Source organism: Aptenodytes forsteri, unplaced genomic scaffold, assembly GCF_000699145.1.
Source record: "Aptenodytes forsteri isolate BGI_AS27 unplaced genomic scaffold, ASM69914v1 Scaffold296, whole genome shotgun sequence".
NCBI lineage: Eukaryota > Metazoa > Chordata > Aves > Sphenisciformes > Spheniscidae > Aptenodytes > Aptenodytes forsteri.
The window spans coordinates 1861373-1877818 of NW_008796181.1; the positions used below are offsets into that span (position 1 = coordinate 1861373).

The window sequence follows — 16446 nt, forward strand, 5'->3', positions numbered from 1 at the left end:
CCCCCCCCCCCCCCCCCCCCCCCCCCCCCCATTTAACATTTTTCAGGCTGCTCTACACTTCTCCAAAACCAATCTGGAACGGACGAGCTAAGAAAGCAAGCTTGACAAATGTCCGTCTACAAACGGCTCTTTCCTAATCCTCCAAATGGTCCCTGCCAATTTTCTTCTACAGGGAGAAAAACAAATCAAGAAACATTACGCAACTATCATTTCACTTGTATTGATAGATATTTGCAAACCAATCGGTCTGCCAATTTAAGTAGTAACGCAACTACCTTTGTTCAACTTCCCTTCACGCAAAAACCCCAAAACAGCTGTTGTGTAATGCATGCTTATGTCAATCTTCTGTAAGTTTTCTTAAAATTTGTTTAAATATCAGACATCTGCAAGACACAGGTTGACACGTTGACAATACTCCGACTTATCTGCCGAACAAAAATAAGGCCATGCATTACATCTGTTTTCTCACTCATCTGCTTTTTTTTTTTTTTTTTTTTAACAAATTCTCTTCTGTTGCACCGAGCTGCAACTGGACATACTTAACCTAGGGCACCTTCTGTTGTGGACAAGCAAATAAGTTCAGTATTGCCTTATCAATACTGGTTAGAGAAATTCTCAATAAATGCACTCAGGAACTCAAAAAGACCATTTCATCTCTAAGAGTGAACAAAATAAACCCCAAACCCCACACCAATTCACACAGCATGATCTACCCGGGTAGAGGGCGTGCACCAACGCTGCCTATCATTAGATTTTCAATTGAAACATGCTCTAGGTGCCCGGCCTACAGGAAAGTTTTTATCAAACCAATTCTCCAGGGATTAAGATAAAATTTTAAAAAGAAAGCACCCCCATGAAAAAATCTCCACGTGTTCACTCTGTAACAAGTAACTATTGTATAAGAGCCACTGTGCCATGTTAGTACAGGTACAGACACAAATATATTTAGCTACAAGGAGCTATCAAGCTACCGCTTATCAGCACATCTCTGGTAACCACGCGTATTAGCACACTTAGTCTGCTGCAACAAGAAGGTTAAATATGTTAGTCTGAACCTTAGCAAAGACGGTAAATGTCAGTATTTTATTTTGCAGTAAGGGTTGGTTATTTTGGTCCAACCAACAAGTGGTGAATTGCTAAACCACTACTGACATGAATCAATTTGCCTGTTCCCTTGAGCACTCTTAGCCCTTTACGTTTAACCAGGACAAACCCCTCTTGGACAAACATCTCTGTACAGTTTAAACATTTTTCTAGCCAGTCATTCTGAGATTAACTAAAATAAGCTCCTCTTAAACCAAAGAAGATACCCAACAGTGGAGAGATGCTGTATTTTCCAAATCGTATTAAATAAAATGAGTTCCTGTGTTTATACTTAGCAGGTTAAGCGAGGCTAGAGCACCAAGTTTATTGTATGTCAGCTATCCCCTAACTGCCTATTTATATAAGCTTCCACTACAACACTACTGCGGTACCTTCTGAGATTATACTCCCTGCAGCATAACTGACGCACCGTACATTCACGAAGTTGTTTGTGCTGCTATACCTTAGGCCTGTAGATACTTTCAAACACGTTACACTGTAAAAAAAATGCATGTTTTAACATACCAGGTAATGGGTCACCTGACAACAAACAAGACAAGTTGCAATTTAATAATAGCTGGTTAAAATAATGATAATAAATTACTCTCAGTACTTTTCCCTGCTGTTCATGTGACCCAAGATGCAAGCTAACAGGTATGAAGTCGTATTAGCTGGCCTTGTTCTTCCTGAGAGCTTCGAACATGGATCTGCATTTCCTCTCACATGCAAGATGTGAGATTTAGTTCTTTTACTGTAAAAGCACATTAACTGCCATAAAAATCTTAGTAAGGACAAAACTGTAATTTTACTACAGCACAGTCAGACATGGTCCAGCACCAGTCACGTTGACCAATTACTACTTTGCCATACAAGCTGCCAGAAAGTTGCCTTCAGTAGGATGATACAATGAGTTAAAGGAACAACTCGGGGCAGGGTTTCACGTTCGGCAGCAATTCTAATCGAAGCTGATCCCACCCCGTGCCTCTTATTCCCAGCCTCTGAACTGCACCCTTTCAGCTGTATGTTGGATCATGCTGTGAACCAGACGAGGGGACCAATCCGGCTACAGGGTAACCCAGCAAGAAGCGGCAGGGCCGGACACTGAAAAAAGGCAAAGCAATTTTGTCTGCATCGATTCCCTGCCCTGATTCACACGTCTCCACAAACGTGTTTCACCAGGATGGCAAGGCAGAAACTGTTTAAGCCAACACTTCTGCCAAGAAAATGTACATGGGAAAAATGGGATCAGTCATCTCTCCTAAGACAGACTTTTTTTTTGTAAGCAACAGAAGCGATGGATTTAATGATTAAGATAAAAACTTATGTCTTATACATATGTTGGAATGTTTTCTTCCAAACTCAAACTGATTAACTTAGGGATACAACTCTCTTGAGTTAATCAAGACACATTTAGCGAAGTGTGCCTTATCTGCTTATGATAGGCCCTATTTACAATTTCTAACTTTTGGAGAATGTTACTTCACAGCAACCGAGAGAAATTCAGACATAGATATGTCACCACTTCCAATATATTCCAATCCAAATTTCAGGTGCAATACATAGAGAAGTAAGAGACACGGGCTTCACAACAGAGGTATTATTTGGTTACAATAGCTAGGTCATACATTTGATTTGGTACTTCATTGATTTTAAAACATACAGAGTTGAATATATTAAGAAGCACAAAAATGTGTTTGTCTTTTTAAAACATTTGTTTCTTCATAACTTCTGCTGACCTGCTATTTCCAAGATCTTCAATGGGTTTCTAATAATATTATAATAGAATCATAAGAATGACTTGAAATTAAGCCATAAGTATCTAGCTACAAAAAGACAACAAGCAGAAAAGGAAACTCAAGTATTTTTCCTTAGCCTGGCAATTCTACTGAAATGTAAAGGCAATCTACCTTCTAGTGCCCTTTTGTGCTTCCATTCTACATATCAACTTGAACCACCCTCTTCTGTGAATACAGTTTCTCTGTAAATTCCGCTTTTCATGCCAAAGCATAGATTAAACAGAAGTAGTCTGACTTCTTTTTTATTGCATTTGAAGGGGGTTGGAAGTTCTTAGTTTCTAACCTGTACTAAGACAGTCTCTGGAGATAGACTCCATTTCTAAAAGGAAAAAAAAAAAAAAGGTTCCAAACCATATTTTTTCCTCTTCCCTGCACTCTCTCTTCTTGTGAGCATGAACCAGATCATATCTGGAACCCAAGGTAGGTCGGCAGCACACCATACACCCAAGAAACACATTTTGTGCATTAACTATGTACTCACGTTAACATACTATTATAAATTTGATTCAAAGCCATTACATCTAAGATGTCATATCTAGCAAGCATGCTATTAGAAATAAAATTTGAACAGTAACATAAGTTAGGTAATTGAAATAGCTTTCTACATAGCATCAAATTCTGTCTATTCTTACGGCTTTGACAGACAAGTTTTGGCAAATATTACTGAAAAGGCTCAAGGTTACCATCCCTGTGACAGAGATGGCAGAACAGGACATTCCAATGCAAAGCCTACCATTACACTATTCACTGATGAATGTGAATTTGAGGTAGAAGCCCCGAACGACAAGCTGGAGTGTACCCTTTTGCATCTATGGCCAATATCTTCCCACAGAGCATCAGCATAGACGTCTCAAGGTAGCCTGAGCTCACAAACCAGATCTTGTCCAGTAATGCCATGTAAACAGTGATATCAATGGAGAAGCATAGGCTGTATCAGGTTAAAAAGCATTTCCGAAAAAAATATTTTAAATAAAAAATATAGATCTTTAAATCTCGCATTACCTCTAGAAATCTCAAATTTCCTTACTCACTCCTTCACTTTCCCAACAGCACTATTTTACCTGGTATTGAAGTAGCATGGCATATGGTGCTTTCTTATAGAAACACTGCCCAAGCGTCTCATGACCTGTGTCCATTTCGCACTACTACTAAGTGCTGGTACAGGTAAACTCTGTTGTGCAACTGAAATAATAACGCAGTACTGCTTACCAGAAACGGAAATAAAGGGCTGAGCAAATGAATTCAGAAAGGACTAAAAACCAATATAGGCAAATAGACCACAAGTTGAAAAGATGCAAGAAGAGAAGAGGTAGAAAATGGGCGATACCTAAACACTCACAGGCCATCAGAAAATGACTCATTGCTCATTGCATGCTTTGTTAGCTGCTAGCACAGGCAGGACAAAACCGTTTTCAACAGCGCATGATGGAAATCTAATGAGAATACAAATTCTGACATATTTTCTTTGAAGTAATCAAAATAGCCCTACCCTTTTCTACCAGATATTTAAAAATACCCTTTAAGAACAAAATCTGGAATGCCAGGTGACACCATTTCTGAAAAGAAAAAATGTAGTAAGGAAGTAATAATTTATTTGGTATATGTGGAATCACATCAATTAACAGATAAAGCAAGCATCAGATGACAGAGGGAATAACGAACACAGACAATGAAACAAAGAGATTTAGTAAACTACTTTCTTTCAAGAATTAACACAGGAAAACACCTTCTACAAAATAAAGGTTATTACACATAATTCACTGTGTAAAAGCAATGGGGACAACATAAATAATGGACATGACCATCAGAAAGGATGCTCATAGAATGGGATCAGAGAGTAACTCGGGTTGGAAAAGACCTCGAGGGTCAGCTAGCCCAACCTCCTGCTCAAAGCAGGTCAAACAGAGTCAGTTCCCCAAACGGTTTGCAAATATTTCTGAAGTTCAATTCGTTGTTTACATAGCTGTGTAATTATACACAGTGCTGAACTCTGATGGTGGGACCCTATTTGAAATAACTTATGCCCCGAACAAACCAAGTACAGACAACAGAGATGAGGGCATAAAGGTGATATTCAGATGGCCTAAATCGCACCTGAACCCCTTCATCTAGTATTTCCTATTAGATGGCTCTAAGGAACTCCCTGCTCAGACCTTAGTCCTTCTGAATTGCATTTCAGAGGTACCTAGTTCTCTCTTCTGAGTAAGCATAGCGACTTCAGCAGAATTTGAGTACACTTCCTCCTATTCATTAGTAAGCTCCTTTAGAGTAGTAAAATAAATATGACTATTCTTTTAAAGCTTTGAAAGAAAACAATTCAGATAGAAACTAGACCACCACAATACTGCTGAAAAAGAAACCTAGGTGGCATAACTGTGGGACCTAGAATTCAGTCTCTGCCCTGTCCCCAAGGCCCATTACTAGTAACTGTTACGGAACAGGCTCCCACACCACGTGAGGTGGTCACATCCATGCAGCTGTATATTCCCCAGGTTCAGTTTGGGCTACATATTGGGGGACAAACAAACAAACAAAAAAAACCAAAACCCCAAACCCAGAAAAACTCAACAACTTGATCTAACAACATTTATAGTCTTTAGATAAACGCCAGCTAACAAACATCTATCACAATACTTTCCCAAATTCTAGTCAGTCAAGGATAACAGTGCACCTTAGAAGATACAGGATAGCTGAGAGCCCAAGCTTCAACTCAACAAGTTTATACATGTCCAAGACAGTTACGACTTCAAGTTTTTGAAGTGTGAGCGTGATAACTAAGTATAGACAAGAAACTCTCATTGGTCTAAAAAAGCCTTTAAAATAACATGGTTGAGCTAACAATTTAAAAACAGGTTCATTTTACCCATCAAGACAGCCTAAAGCAAGTAAAATGAAAAAAGACACATATATTGAAAAAAGTAAACTGAAAATATTCTTAAAATGTTATTTATTTACATTAAGTTACCAGTAATTTAAACCCCCACTGACAGTGTCTGGTTAATGAACCTTGAGATCAAGATTTTCTGCTTGTCCATAAAGTAGGTATACAACCAACAGTACTTTGTTCTGTTCTACCAGGGTATCCTTAGCTGAGAAGACCACATGTAGAGCACACAAAATATGTGAGACCATTTACCAAGTTTTTGTATTTATTCTTTACCAACAAACACATTCGAAACAGAAATGATTGTATCTCCAAGCTGTACACAGGACACAACAGGACAAAGAACACTCTCCCATTCCATTACAAAAAGAGGTGACAGAATAGCTAGCCATGAGCCAACCCTTACTGCTACCTGAAAGACCTTAGGGAAATAATTTCTTTAAGTAATCTTGCTTACAGATCATTTATTTCCTGAGTTAGCCCCCATTTCTGGGCCCAGTTCTCTCCTAAAGGGTTTCTGGAAGACACAGGCAGAAAAATAAATTAGAATTCCCACTGAATCTGTTTTGCACTTTCCTTTGTATAAATCTCTACCAGGATGCCTGATGCAAGGTTAATTATGCAAAACATGAACCAGGAAAAATTGTGTGTCAGAAGACTGAAGTAGCACTGAAAGCCAGCGTTTCCCAGAGCCTTATGGCTTGTACATCCCATCTCCTCTGCTCCCTCTAGAGCAATTCTGCTATGAGCTGTTCTTCCTAAACTTACATCCCTACGGGTTAGAGAACATTAGCTGTGGCACAGTGTTTGCCCAGGAGGCTGAAAGTAAAACTGATGAGAATTCTATCAGTTTCATTGAATTCCTCCTTTAAAAAAAAACCAAACCATCCGTTATAGTTATACTAGTAAATTAAACATAGTTGGTGATGTTGGCCTTGAGGCTGACTAGCACAGAACAGCCTACATCCATGCTATCTAATTCCCAAACTCCCAAAGCAGCCACACGTAAACTACGTTGGGAATGGTGCGTGGCCCACACAAACCCTTGGGTCAGCCTTGAGAATCGTTTGGAAGAGTGCTGGCAGGCCCAGGTCAAAACCGTGCAAGCAACCACTGCAATCATCTGAGAAGAGGGACGATGGCGTCCAGTGACTCCAAACGTTCCCTGTTGGGTTTTTTACGAGCACAGACATGGCCACTGTGAAGAAGCTGAGTGCTTCAGGTGCCAAAACGCTATTGCTAGCTGCAGCCATGCCACTAATCAATACAAAACACAAGCACAGCCATGAATTAGCCCAATTTATAAATGGTGAAATTTAAGGAAATTGAAATGAACAGTTCTTTTGTCTTTATTTTGAATTTTATTTCAAAATTCCCTTTTCCAAGCCTTTCTTCACAATGAAAAGCATCTGGCCCATTTTTAAGTGAAGTTCTAGTCTCGTGCAGTCCAGTGGGCCACGGTAAGAAAAAAACACTATACTTACTTGCTTTTATTACAAGGAGGGGGGAAAAAAAAAATCAGAGGAGAAGGAAAAAAGTTGGAGTAGAAACAAAAACCGTAAGCAACAGAGAATGGGAACTAGGGAATAAGGAACTGGAAAGGCCAGGAGAGAAAAACTTCCACTGACCAAATGAGGGGAAGATGATAAGCCTTCTGAAGCAACTAACAGAAGCTTTCACAGCACATATCTTGAGGGTAAGAGGAGGCCTTCATCATCCAGACGTCTAATAGAAAAACAAAATAAGAGAACAAACAGCCCAACATGTTCATGAAAATGTTGAGGACAACTGTTTCACAAAGTTGAGGATGCCAGAAGAGCAGTTACTTCACACTTCACTCTATTAGGGCAGGCTCCATTTTAAACATCTCAATGTGTACAGTGATTTGGCTGGAAGTGGTAACGAGAAGCATTCACTGTGCCAAGGAAGGGGAAAAAATGAGAGCAGTAGAAAAAGGAGAACAAATTTTTGTCTTCAATTAACTGAAATGAGAAAAGCAAATTTCAACAAATTCTTTGAACTTGTTGCTAGAGTCTCTTGAGAATGCAATTTAAAGAAGAACTGGCAGTTATTGTACTGGAATACGCACAATGGCAAAGTAACCCAGTGCAGGGGAGAGATAGGACATATAGTATGAACAACACGGGCTGCATCAAAAGCAGCTAGTAATGAGGGTCTGAAACTAGAAAGAATCATATTAGGAATGGAAGGAAGGGCATTTTAATTAATATAAAGGAACAGCATAAACTGTCAGGGATAAAAATCAGAAGAGATAAAAGCCCAGCATGCATTATTACCACTGTGCAATATAAAAGGCAAACAAAGTTTCAGAAATATTTTAGAAGTAAGAATAAAAACACAAAAGTCAGTACATAACAATGTTAAAGAAGAACAAATAGGTAACAAAACAGAATCAAATGCTGTTCTCTGTATTTCAGCATTCATAAACAGATTTATTGTAGCTAATACTAAAAACTAATTTTGTTATTAGGCTAAATAATCAGGGAAGTTCAAGTCAGCAGGACTGGAAGAAATTCACACTATACTTCAGAAACAAACAGAAGTAATCTCTAAACTATGAGTGATCATCTTCCATAATACAGTCCTGGTGAAATTGCCCTAAGACAGGTCAGCAACAATGAACTAGAGCACTCAAAGGGTATTTATCTGCAAATTGTTTTCAATCAAGGTGGGAGACCATTGCAAGAAAGTTCCTTCCTCCAGGACCTGCATGAGGAAATTCACACACATGGAAGAGTTGCATATGACACATGGCTGAGGCAGGGGCTATAAACATTTCAGAGGACAAGATCTTAATAAAAATCATTCTGATAAATTTGAAAAGTGGTTCATATCAACCAAGTGAAACTTAATAAAGACTAGCAAACTTTTCAAGGATAAATCAGGTTAGTCAACATTATGTTGCTATAGAGGTTAAGCTTGTTCAGTGCAGAACAAAGGAGACAATCTCCTAATAAATAAAAGTTTATTATAAAAATTGTTCTCCATTTCAGCTGCGGAGTCTTAACTGTGAGTAATACAAGACAAAACTGGCTTAATCAGCAGTAAAGAATATTTATTTTATACTTTAGAAAATTAGTAACTGAAACCAATTGCCTAGAGATGCAGTGGAATTGCATTAAAAACAAGCTGGAGAACCATTTGTCAGAAATGCTCATCCTTCTGTGTTGTGTATCTGTAGCAAGATCACCCTGAAGTAATTTTTGGCCATACAGTTCCATTCATCTGTGGCGACATAGCAAAACTAAATATTCATTTTATTCAAAAGAATTTCATTGCGCTTCTGAACTCCACACTTCAGGAAAAAACCTAAATAATTCACATTCTATATTTAAGAAATGGCTTACTAATAAATCTCCCAAATTTTAATACAGCACAGCTCCCCCCTTTATTAATAACAATACAGAGCCATCCTATCATGTTTTGTTGAGAAAACTTTCACTAAGAACACTGCAGACAGTCTTCACTGCCAAAGACAGGAGGGTAGACACCATTATCAGAATAGCCCAGGTTCCATGAACCCTGGGATGTTCCAGAAGTCGTTCTGGATTAGCTAAGGCTTCCACACGGTACTCTTGAACAGTCACATAAGATGCCAGTAAACATTTAGCGGCAGAGACCGCACATTTGGACCACATCTTTGCTACCAAAAATTCCTTGTATCTTACTGTGCCATACAAGTGATTCAACTGCACGTGCTCCAAGGAATATAAAAATATAATAGGCAAAATCTAAAATTTGGTAAATTTTCCCAAAGCTGATTTTTTTCTGATAGCCTAATTAAAACTATTTTTTGGCAAGAATTTATTGTCAGTAATAATGCAGCAGAAGAGAAAAAAGGCTTCTTTTTTTCTCCCCCCCTACCAAAGCCAACGGGGGGGGATGGGGACGACATCCTAGTTTGATAGGGTTTCCAGCAGTTTCTTCAAGAAAAGCAATTCAAATGTTGATAAACACAGCACTGACAATTAGTAATTATATATTTACATTGGAATGGTTGGCAATAGGATTTGGTGCATGTGTGATTTAATAAAAATACTTCCAAAAATGTGAAAGGGAAGAATATTCTGAAAGAAACAAGATCTAGTGTTACTTTATTATAATGCCTATATATTGATATACTTGTAGGAAGGAGCTTTCAGAATACTAGAAACTATTGTTAACATAAATCATTTTACTTATACTATTATTTTAGGGTACTTTGAATATTCAATTTAAGAATGATTCTGAGGATCAAAGTGAGAACCGAAGTTCCTTATTTAATCAATGCCAACATTTGGGGCAAGAATCGGTTAGATGAGAACAACTCGTCTGTCTATGCGCTGTGAAGAAGCCTCTCAACAGCATATTTTTTTTTTTTTAAAAAACAACCAACCTGCATACACATGACTATAGGCTGTAAAAATCTCTCACAGTCTCCTGTAAGGACTCCTATATGGAAGAACTCAAAGGAGTCAGCCTAAAAACCAAACACCCTCAAATTTCAGGCAACCAAGGCCATAGCTTCGCAGATACTACTTTAAGCTGGCAGTGCTACCAAAAGCCGTAGCTCCGCCTCTCCGCAGCCTGGCCGCTTGCTCTGGCCTCCTCCCTCATGCTATCACAAACACGTTTCTTTGCCAGGTTAGTTTTAACCCAGATCAGTTTCCCAATGCAGTTCACCACATGGCTACACAAATGCCTGGGTCAGCACAAGGGAGAGAACAAACAGCTGGTAGCGGAGGGAGGGCAGCACTGCTGCTTCTTTTTGCTGCCAGAACCAGCTTAAGATTTATGGTGTTTGGGGAAAATAACCACCTGATGCACTCCATACACTGACTGCCTATGTTTCTCTAAGTAATAAATATTCTAGATTTTAAGGGCTTTTTCCTACTTCATCTTACTTTCTTTTGAAAGAATGAAAGCACCAATGCTACTAGAAGGACTTACTGAATGTAGTTCTTAAAGCAAGTGCTCAAACTTACTTTGATTACCCCGTCTGATAAACTCAGGAATGGCATGAATGGGAATGTTTAGTGCCATCCTTCTAGTAAAAAAAGAAAACAAAAAATGCAGAATTCAGTGCAAGTTCCTAGCAAACAGTTCTTGCTACAGTAAAATCTTGCTTATCTGTATTTATCCAGACTGTATGAATTGTGCAGATTGCATGAATTGATAATCAAATATATTAAACATAGAACAGAGAAAAGCTTTCAATATTTTTTGAAATTTAGTCACTTGTTTACCATTTCGTAACATTTTAGCGTACCTATGACAACATTTCTCAAAAAGTTAAATCCACAGCATCGGTGTATAATAGCATAAGGGAGCGATCCTTAGCGGTGGATAAGGAAATTCTATGTTCCCTAGTTATACACAACCCTACTACCCCTCCAGCATTACTGTGGGACAGCTGGGCCGAGGAGGAAAAAAAAAAACCAAACAACTCCAGCCCAAGCAAGGGAGAGCTTACCTATTCTCAGCAAGCCAACTGCCTTGGAAAACCATCTCTCAACTCAAATTACAATAAAGAATAGAAATGTCCATTTCCAATTACTTATGAAAGAACAATGACAAGAAGTTAGTAGGAGTTGAACACGCTAACAAGAAAAAAAAGAACATCCACAAGCAAAGCCAAGAAAATTGAAGTATTTTATCATTTTAAGCTGGGAAAAGTCTCCTGTGTCACTGAATACAGGATGAAAAGATGTCTGATGTGTAGATGGCTCAGAGTAGAAACCAAGAGACTGGGATTTTATTCCTACTTCTGCAAAGACATGCCTTATGACCAATATACCTAATATGTTGAGATTTCACAGACTGTCATTGCACTTGGTCTGTCATGATACTGTCTGATAGCTCTTGGAGGTCCTCTCATGACAAGTGCTGCAGAAGTTAAATGGATCATCAAATACAAACATTAACAAACTAACAACTGCAATGTCAAAAAAAAAATCTCGAAGAATTCTTCATTTGCAAGTGCAGTCTGTTTCAAATTGTGAAAACTGTAGGCTAAGGTTATAGAAAAATATCTATTTCCAACATTAAGCCTAATCTCACTCACGCTTAAGACACAAGTGAAGACAACACTTCACGTTAATCAGTATTTTAACAACTTTGATAATGTGGCAAAACAATTCTGTAAAACCCACTATGTGTAACAACTTTCAGAGTCATCCATCACATAAGTCCTATCAAGAACTGAAAATCAACAGATTAATACAGAGATCATTTACCAGAGATCATTTACCTCCTGAGCAAAATAGCATGGTGAGCAGTTTAAGCCAGGCTCCTATACAACAACTACGTAAGACAGTTGGGGAATTGCTTGGTAATATGAATGTGATGGAGGAAATAATGCAGCATGGGCTGCTGAAGAAAATGGCACCAAGTTCCCATGGGACCCTGGTGCACATAGCTCAGTCCTGTTCGACAGTGGACTAGGAAGACCTTCGAAGAGCCAGTGTCACGTCCTGATTATGAAGCCCACTCCAATGCCTCATCTCTTCACACCGTGTGATCGAGCATGTACCTTCTGGCTTTTGGCCAAACATTTTAATACGTGGCTTGTACAGGCAGAAGTATAGGCCGCTGTTTGCTTTAATACATGAACCCTTATCCATACAACAGCTGTACAAAGCCCACCCATCAAAAGACTTCCATCTTGCCAGGTAGTAATGACTTTCCCTAACTGTGAACATGTATTTCCGAACATCTTTACTGTAGAACACAACATAAATGTTCCATTTGCAAATGTGAACTTTTGAAGTAAGAAAAGGGCAGGCAAGTAAAGATACAAGTATCACACAGAAGGTGTGCTATAAAGAGAATCCATCCAATACATTAAGGTTCTTTTGAAATGAGTGTAGATATCTTTAAATATTGGCCCACTCTAATGCAAATGCAGCTAAAGTAATGATAAAAATTCTTAAATAATCATTTCCTGGCAAAAATGCTATGCTTACGTGTCCTCAAAACTATCTGCATGTGTGAACTCTATGGCCTTTGAAACCTACTGCAGCTTACACTGGCCAAAGTAATGAAAAACTCGGATGAAAATTAAAACATAACTAATTAAATACACAAAAAGTTTTCCACAAATGTCATGCTTTTTGAAATTATCCTATGCTGTTTTGAACTATGCACATTTGCAAAAAAAATTTGTAACAAACATTGAAGTCTGATGCATGCTGAAAATAAAATTTAAAATGAGCTTAGATACCGACTTACAGTAATTGTTATGATCACAATCAACGACACTTCTGCTACTAAATTTTTGCTAAGAAGACACATCTGTTTGTGCTGCTTATAACCTGTATAGATTAAGAAAGCTCTAGTACTTAAAATAGATTACAAAAATGTTTACTGCACCTGTACAATACTATTCTGATACATTTTCATGAGTAACCAGCTGTTCATACAATGACAATATAGTTAAAACGGAACCAATACTCTTCCCCTGCAACTTCTTTTTGACCACATTCCTACCCTTCAGGTCCATAGCCTGGAAGTTGAGGTATAATCCAAGTACAGGAGTTAAGTTTCCAAGATTTCAGGCCATACGATGAGATGGCCCCTAATTATTTCCATTTTTCCTATACAATATCAGCAAGACTTCTTTTTTAACCACGCACCTGAAAGTTTCTTTTTCCTACATCACGTTGTATCTTCAGTAACACAACTTTATTCTCTTTTTTTGGCTTTCATAAGTGCAATCTCTCCACCTTTTAAATTCATTTGAAAGGTGATACTACAAAAATATTTTCCTCGTTCATTGCTTTGATTATAGTTCTGTGTGTTCTTCCTTCTTCCTGATGAACCATATCACGAACAACCTACTTGCTGTCAATTTCAAGGCTCTGCCTCGCCTGTTCTAGCTCTACCTCTTAAATTTGAACCGCTGCTCCATACAGATACCCAGCTGCCAAAATGTAAGGAAGAAAATAAGAGTGTTTGTCTAGCACTTCAGGCAGGAAACAAGCTATCTGTGAAAATCCTCAGGATGACAATGCTACCCTCCTTTAAATATATCCTCCAAGTCTGATGCCTATGAATCATTCACCGATAGCTGAGATAGCCAGGGCACTTGAACTTCTGCATGTTCTTTTGCTCATAGCATTCTCAGAGCTCCCTCGTGCTTTCCCAATACATTTCTTACATTTACATGCTGTCTTATCTTTACATTTAAATTAAGAAATTGTTTGTGCAGAAGCAATCTTTGCTTATGCTTTTGTACTGCATGTAGCATAATGGTGCCCTGGCCTCTAGGCACAATTACAATATAAATAATAAAAATGAACTGTTCACCTAAGATTGTCTCCTGACAATGCTAATCATGAAGCTATTCCTTCAAACAATAATAAAAAGCTGTTCTAGCATCATGATCTACTATCAGTAACTCTCCAGGTACTGACGCCACTGATTCCCGGTTCATCACCTATAGGAAACCTCAACTGTTCCCTATACATACCTGTGTCCACTGGAATTTTTACTGGTAACCAGGTAAAACGCAGGATGACAGAGACTTGTGCAGAGCCATCCTACTAAAGAACCCTGTGCTCCCCTAACATAAGCCTACTTCTGAGAAGAGCTGAGAATCCTTGGCATCTCACAGAAGCAGATTCAAGGCAGTTTTCCATCTGTCTGCTATAACTCATCAAATTTGCTTAAAAACATGGCCTTCAAGAAGGTAAAATGCCAACCTACAGCACTGTCCAATATGGTATTGTTCCTTAATGGAGGCATCCATAGCTGAGGAATTATTCTATTTTGGCTTTGCTGGTTTAATGCAGGGCTCTTCGTTTTATCATTACTTAGACTGCACTTAGACTGAACATTCAGTGGAACATTTCCTATAATGGGATAAAGCGGTTGAACAATTTGACTGGCTAATAGTGATTTAGACATGTGATTACAGTACAGAAAATGGTCTGACATATGCTCTTTTATCTGGTTTACATGAGGCACATTAATCCAACTGGAAAGCACAAAAGTGAAAAGGAAGAGAGGACCAAGCAGTCATTAAAAAAAAAAATAGAAAATATTTTTACTTATTTTATTTCTGCATTTGCTTAGCTAATTGTAATCAGTATTTTGTAAAGAGCAAAACTTACAAAATAAAACCATTTTCTCCCCAAAATGGATGCAACTAAAAAAGACCAGCTTATATCTATTCTGTGAAAGTTAGAAAATAACTATTTTTTATAAAATCCTAGTTTTAAAAGCATTTATGACTTATGTCATAACACCTTTACCAACATTACAGGCTTTCCATAAAGATGCAGAAGGACACTTAGCACCACACCAGACAGGAACAATCACAGCATGAAGAAAAAGAGTACTGATTCATTTTAATTTTTGTCTCAGCTAATTTCTTTTCCAGCTCTTACACAAACGCTTATAGTCGTGTCAGCATAAGTACACATTTTTACAGGAAAATTTAATTTCCTCCTAAAACTAGTCGACAATATTCCCATGACACCAGAAACCTAACTGAAAAAAAGGAATTACCTCTTCAGCACCCACTTCTCATCAAGAGCGTGTACTCAACCTCAAATTGGCCTACAAGATATGTCAATTTTCACAAATAACACTATTTTGCTTTTTGTGCAGACTGGTACGTTTCAGTTGTATTTGCATTTTTCTTCCTAAAACTTCTTTTAAAATAAAATATTCAAAGGTTTCCTATGTAAGGTTTGAATTCTATATGTATAAATAAAACCAAAGTATGTAAAACTAAGCGTAAAGGAGATGAACCTAAGAACTTTACTGCATGTATACGTTTGCCAACTACTTTCAACTATTGCTGTATGAAAATTTGTATCAAGCGAATACGTAAGATAATTAAAAGAGGGAGCTGCAAACAATGCATCTCCACCAAAACCAGGGGGTGAACATTAAAATCTGTGAAGGGAAACTTCCATCAATGACAACAAAAAAAATTCCATGTATCCCAAACTAATGACAGTTCTGTCGTGGAATATTTATGTAAAATATATTTGTAAAAACAAATTATAATAGAGGAAAGCATAGTCTTTGCATGCGTTTAGGTCCAGCCCAGCAGAATCCCTTGCTAGAGTTTTGGACTTCCACTGTGACGTTATGGTTGGACTCGATGATCTTCAAGGTCTTTTCCAACCTAAATGATTCTGATTCAGAAACTGACGGTGAGGTCTGGGGTGGGCGTTCAGCGAAGCGCCAGCAACTCACCTGGTTAAATATACTCAAGGGGTGTCAAACTGAAAGCGTCTCTTCAAAACAAAGGGAAACAAACTCTGAAACCCCGAGACTCCAACAGACTCCACAGCTCAGAGGCTATTTTGCTAACAATCATTACGTTTCTGCTCAAAATGTGCTCGCCCAGCTTTGCCCTATTACTGCTGCTATCAGGTATGCCATGGCAAGATCCATCCTACTCAAAAATAACCCGCGGGGAGCGCAGCCAGCACGGCAGCAAGCGCTTCTACGGAAGCGGCCACCAGGCCTCTCCGAGCCCAGCCTGGCTCGGCACCTCACGCCTATCAGCGGCAGAGCTGCCATACGCGCCGGTTCGCCCGGGTCTCTCGGCGGGGAAGGGGTCGTTGGCAAGACGGGTTCCCCGTACGCGCGCTGCGGGAACTCGTGCGCGCCCGCCCGGGGCTGAGGAGCGGCCCCCTCAGGAGCGGCTCCCTCGGAGGGGGGGGG

The 16446-nt window shown here is 38.8% G+C and overlaps 1 protein-coding gene across 1 annotated transcript in view; it reads right to left on the bottom strand.

Moving 5' to 3' along the window:
* The window catches only part of KMT2C (lysine methyltransferase 2C), a 204663-nt gene that overhangs the window by 187304 nt on the left and 913 nt on the right, over positions 1-16446 (bottom strand).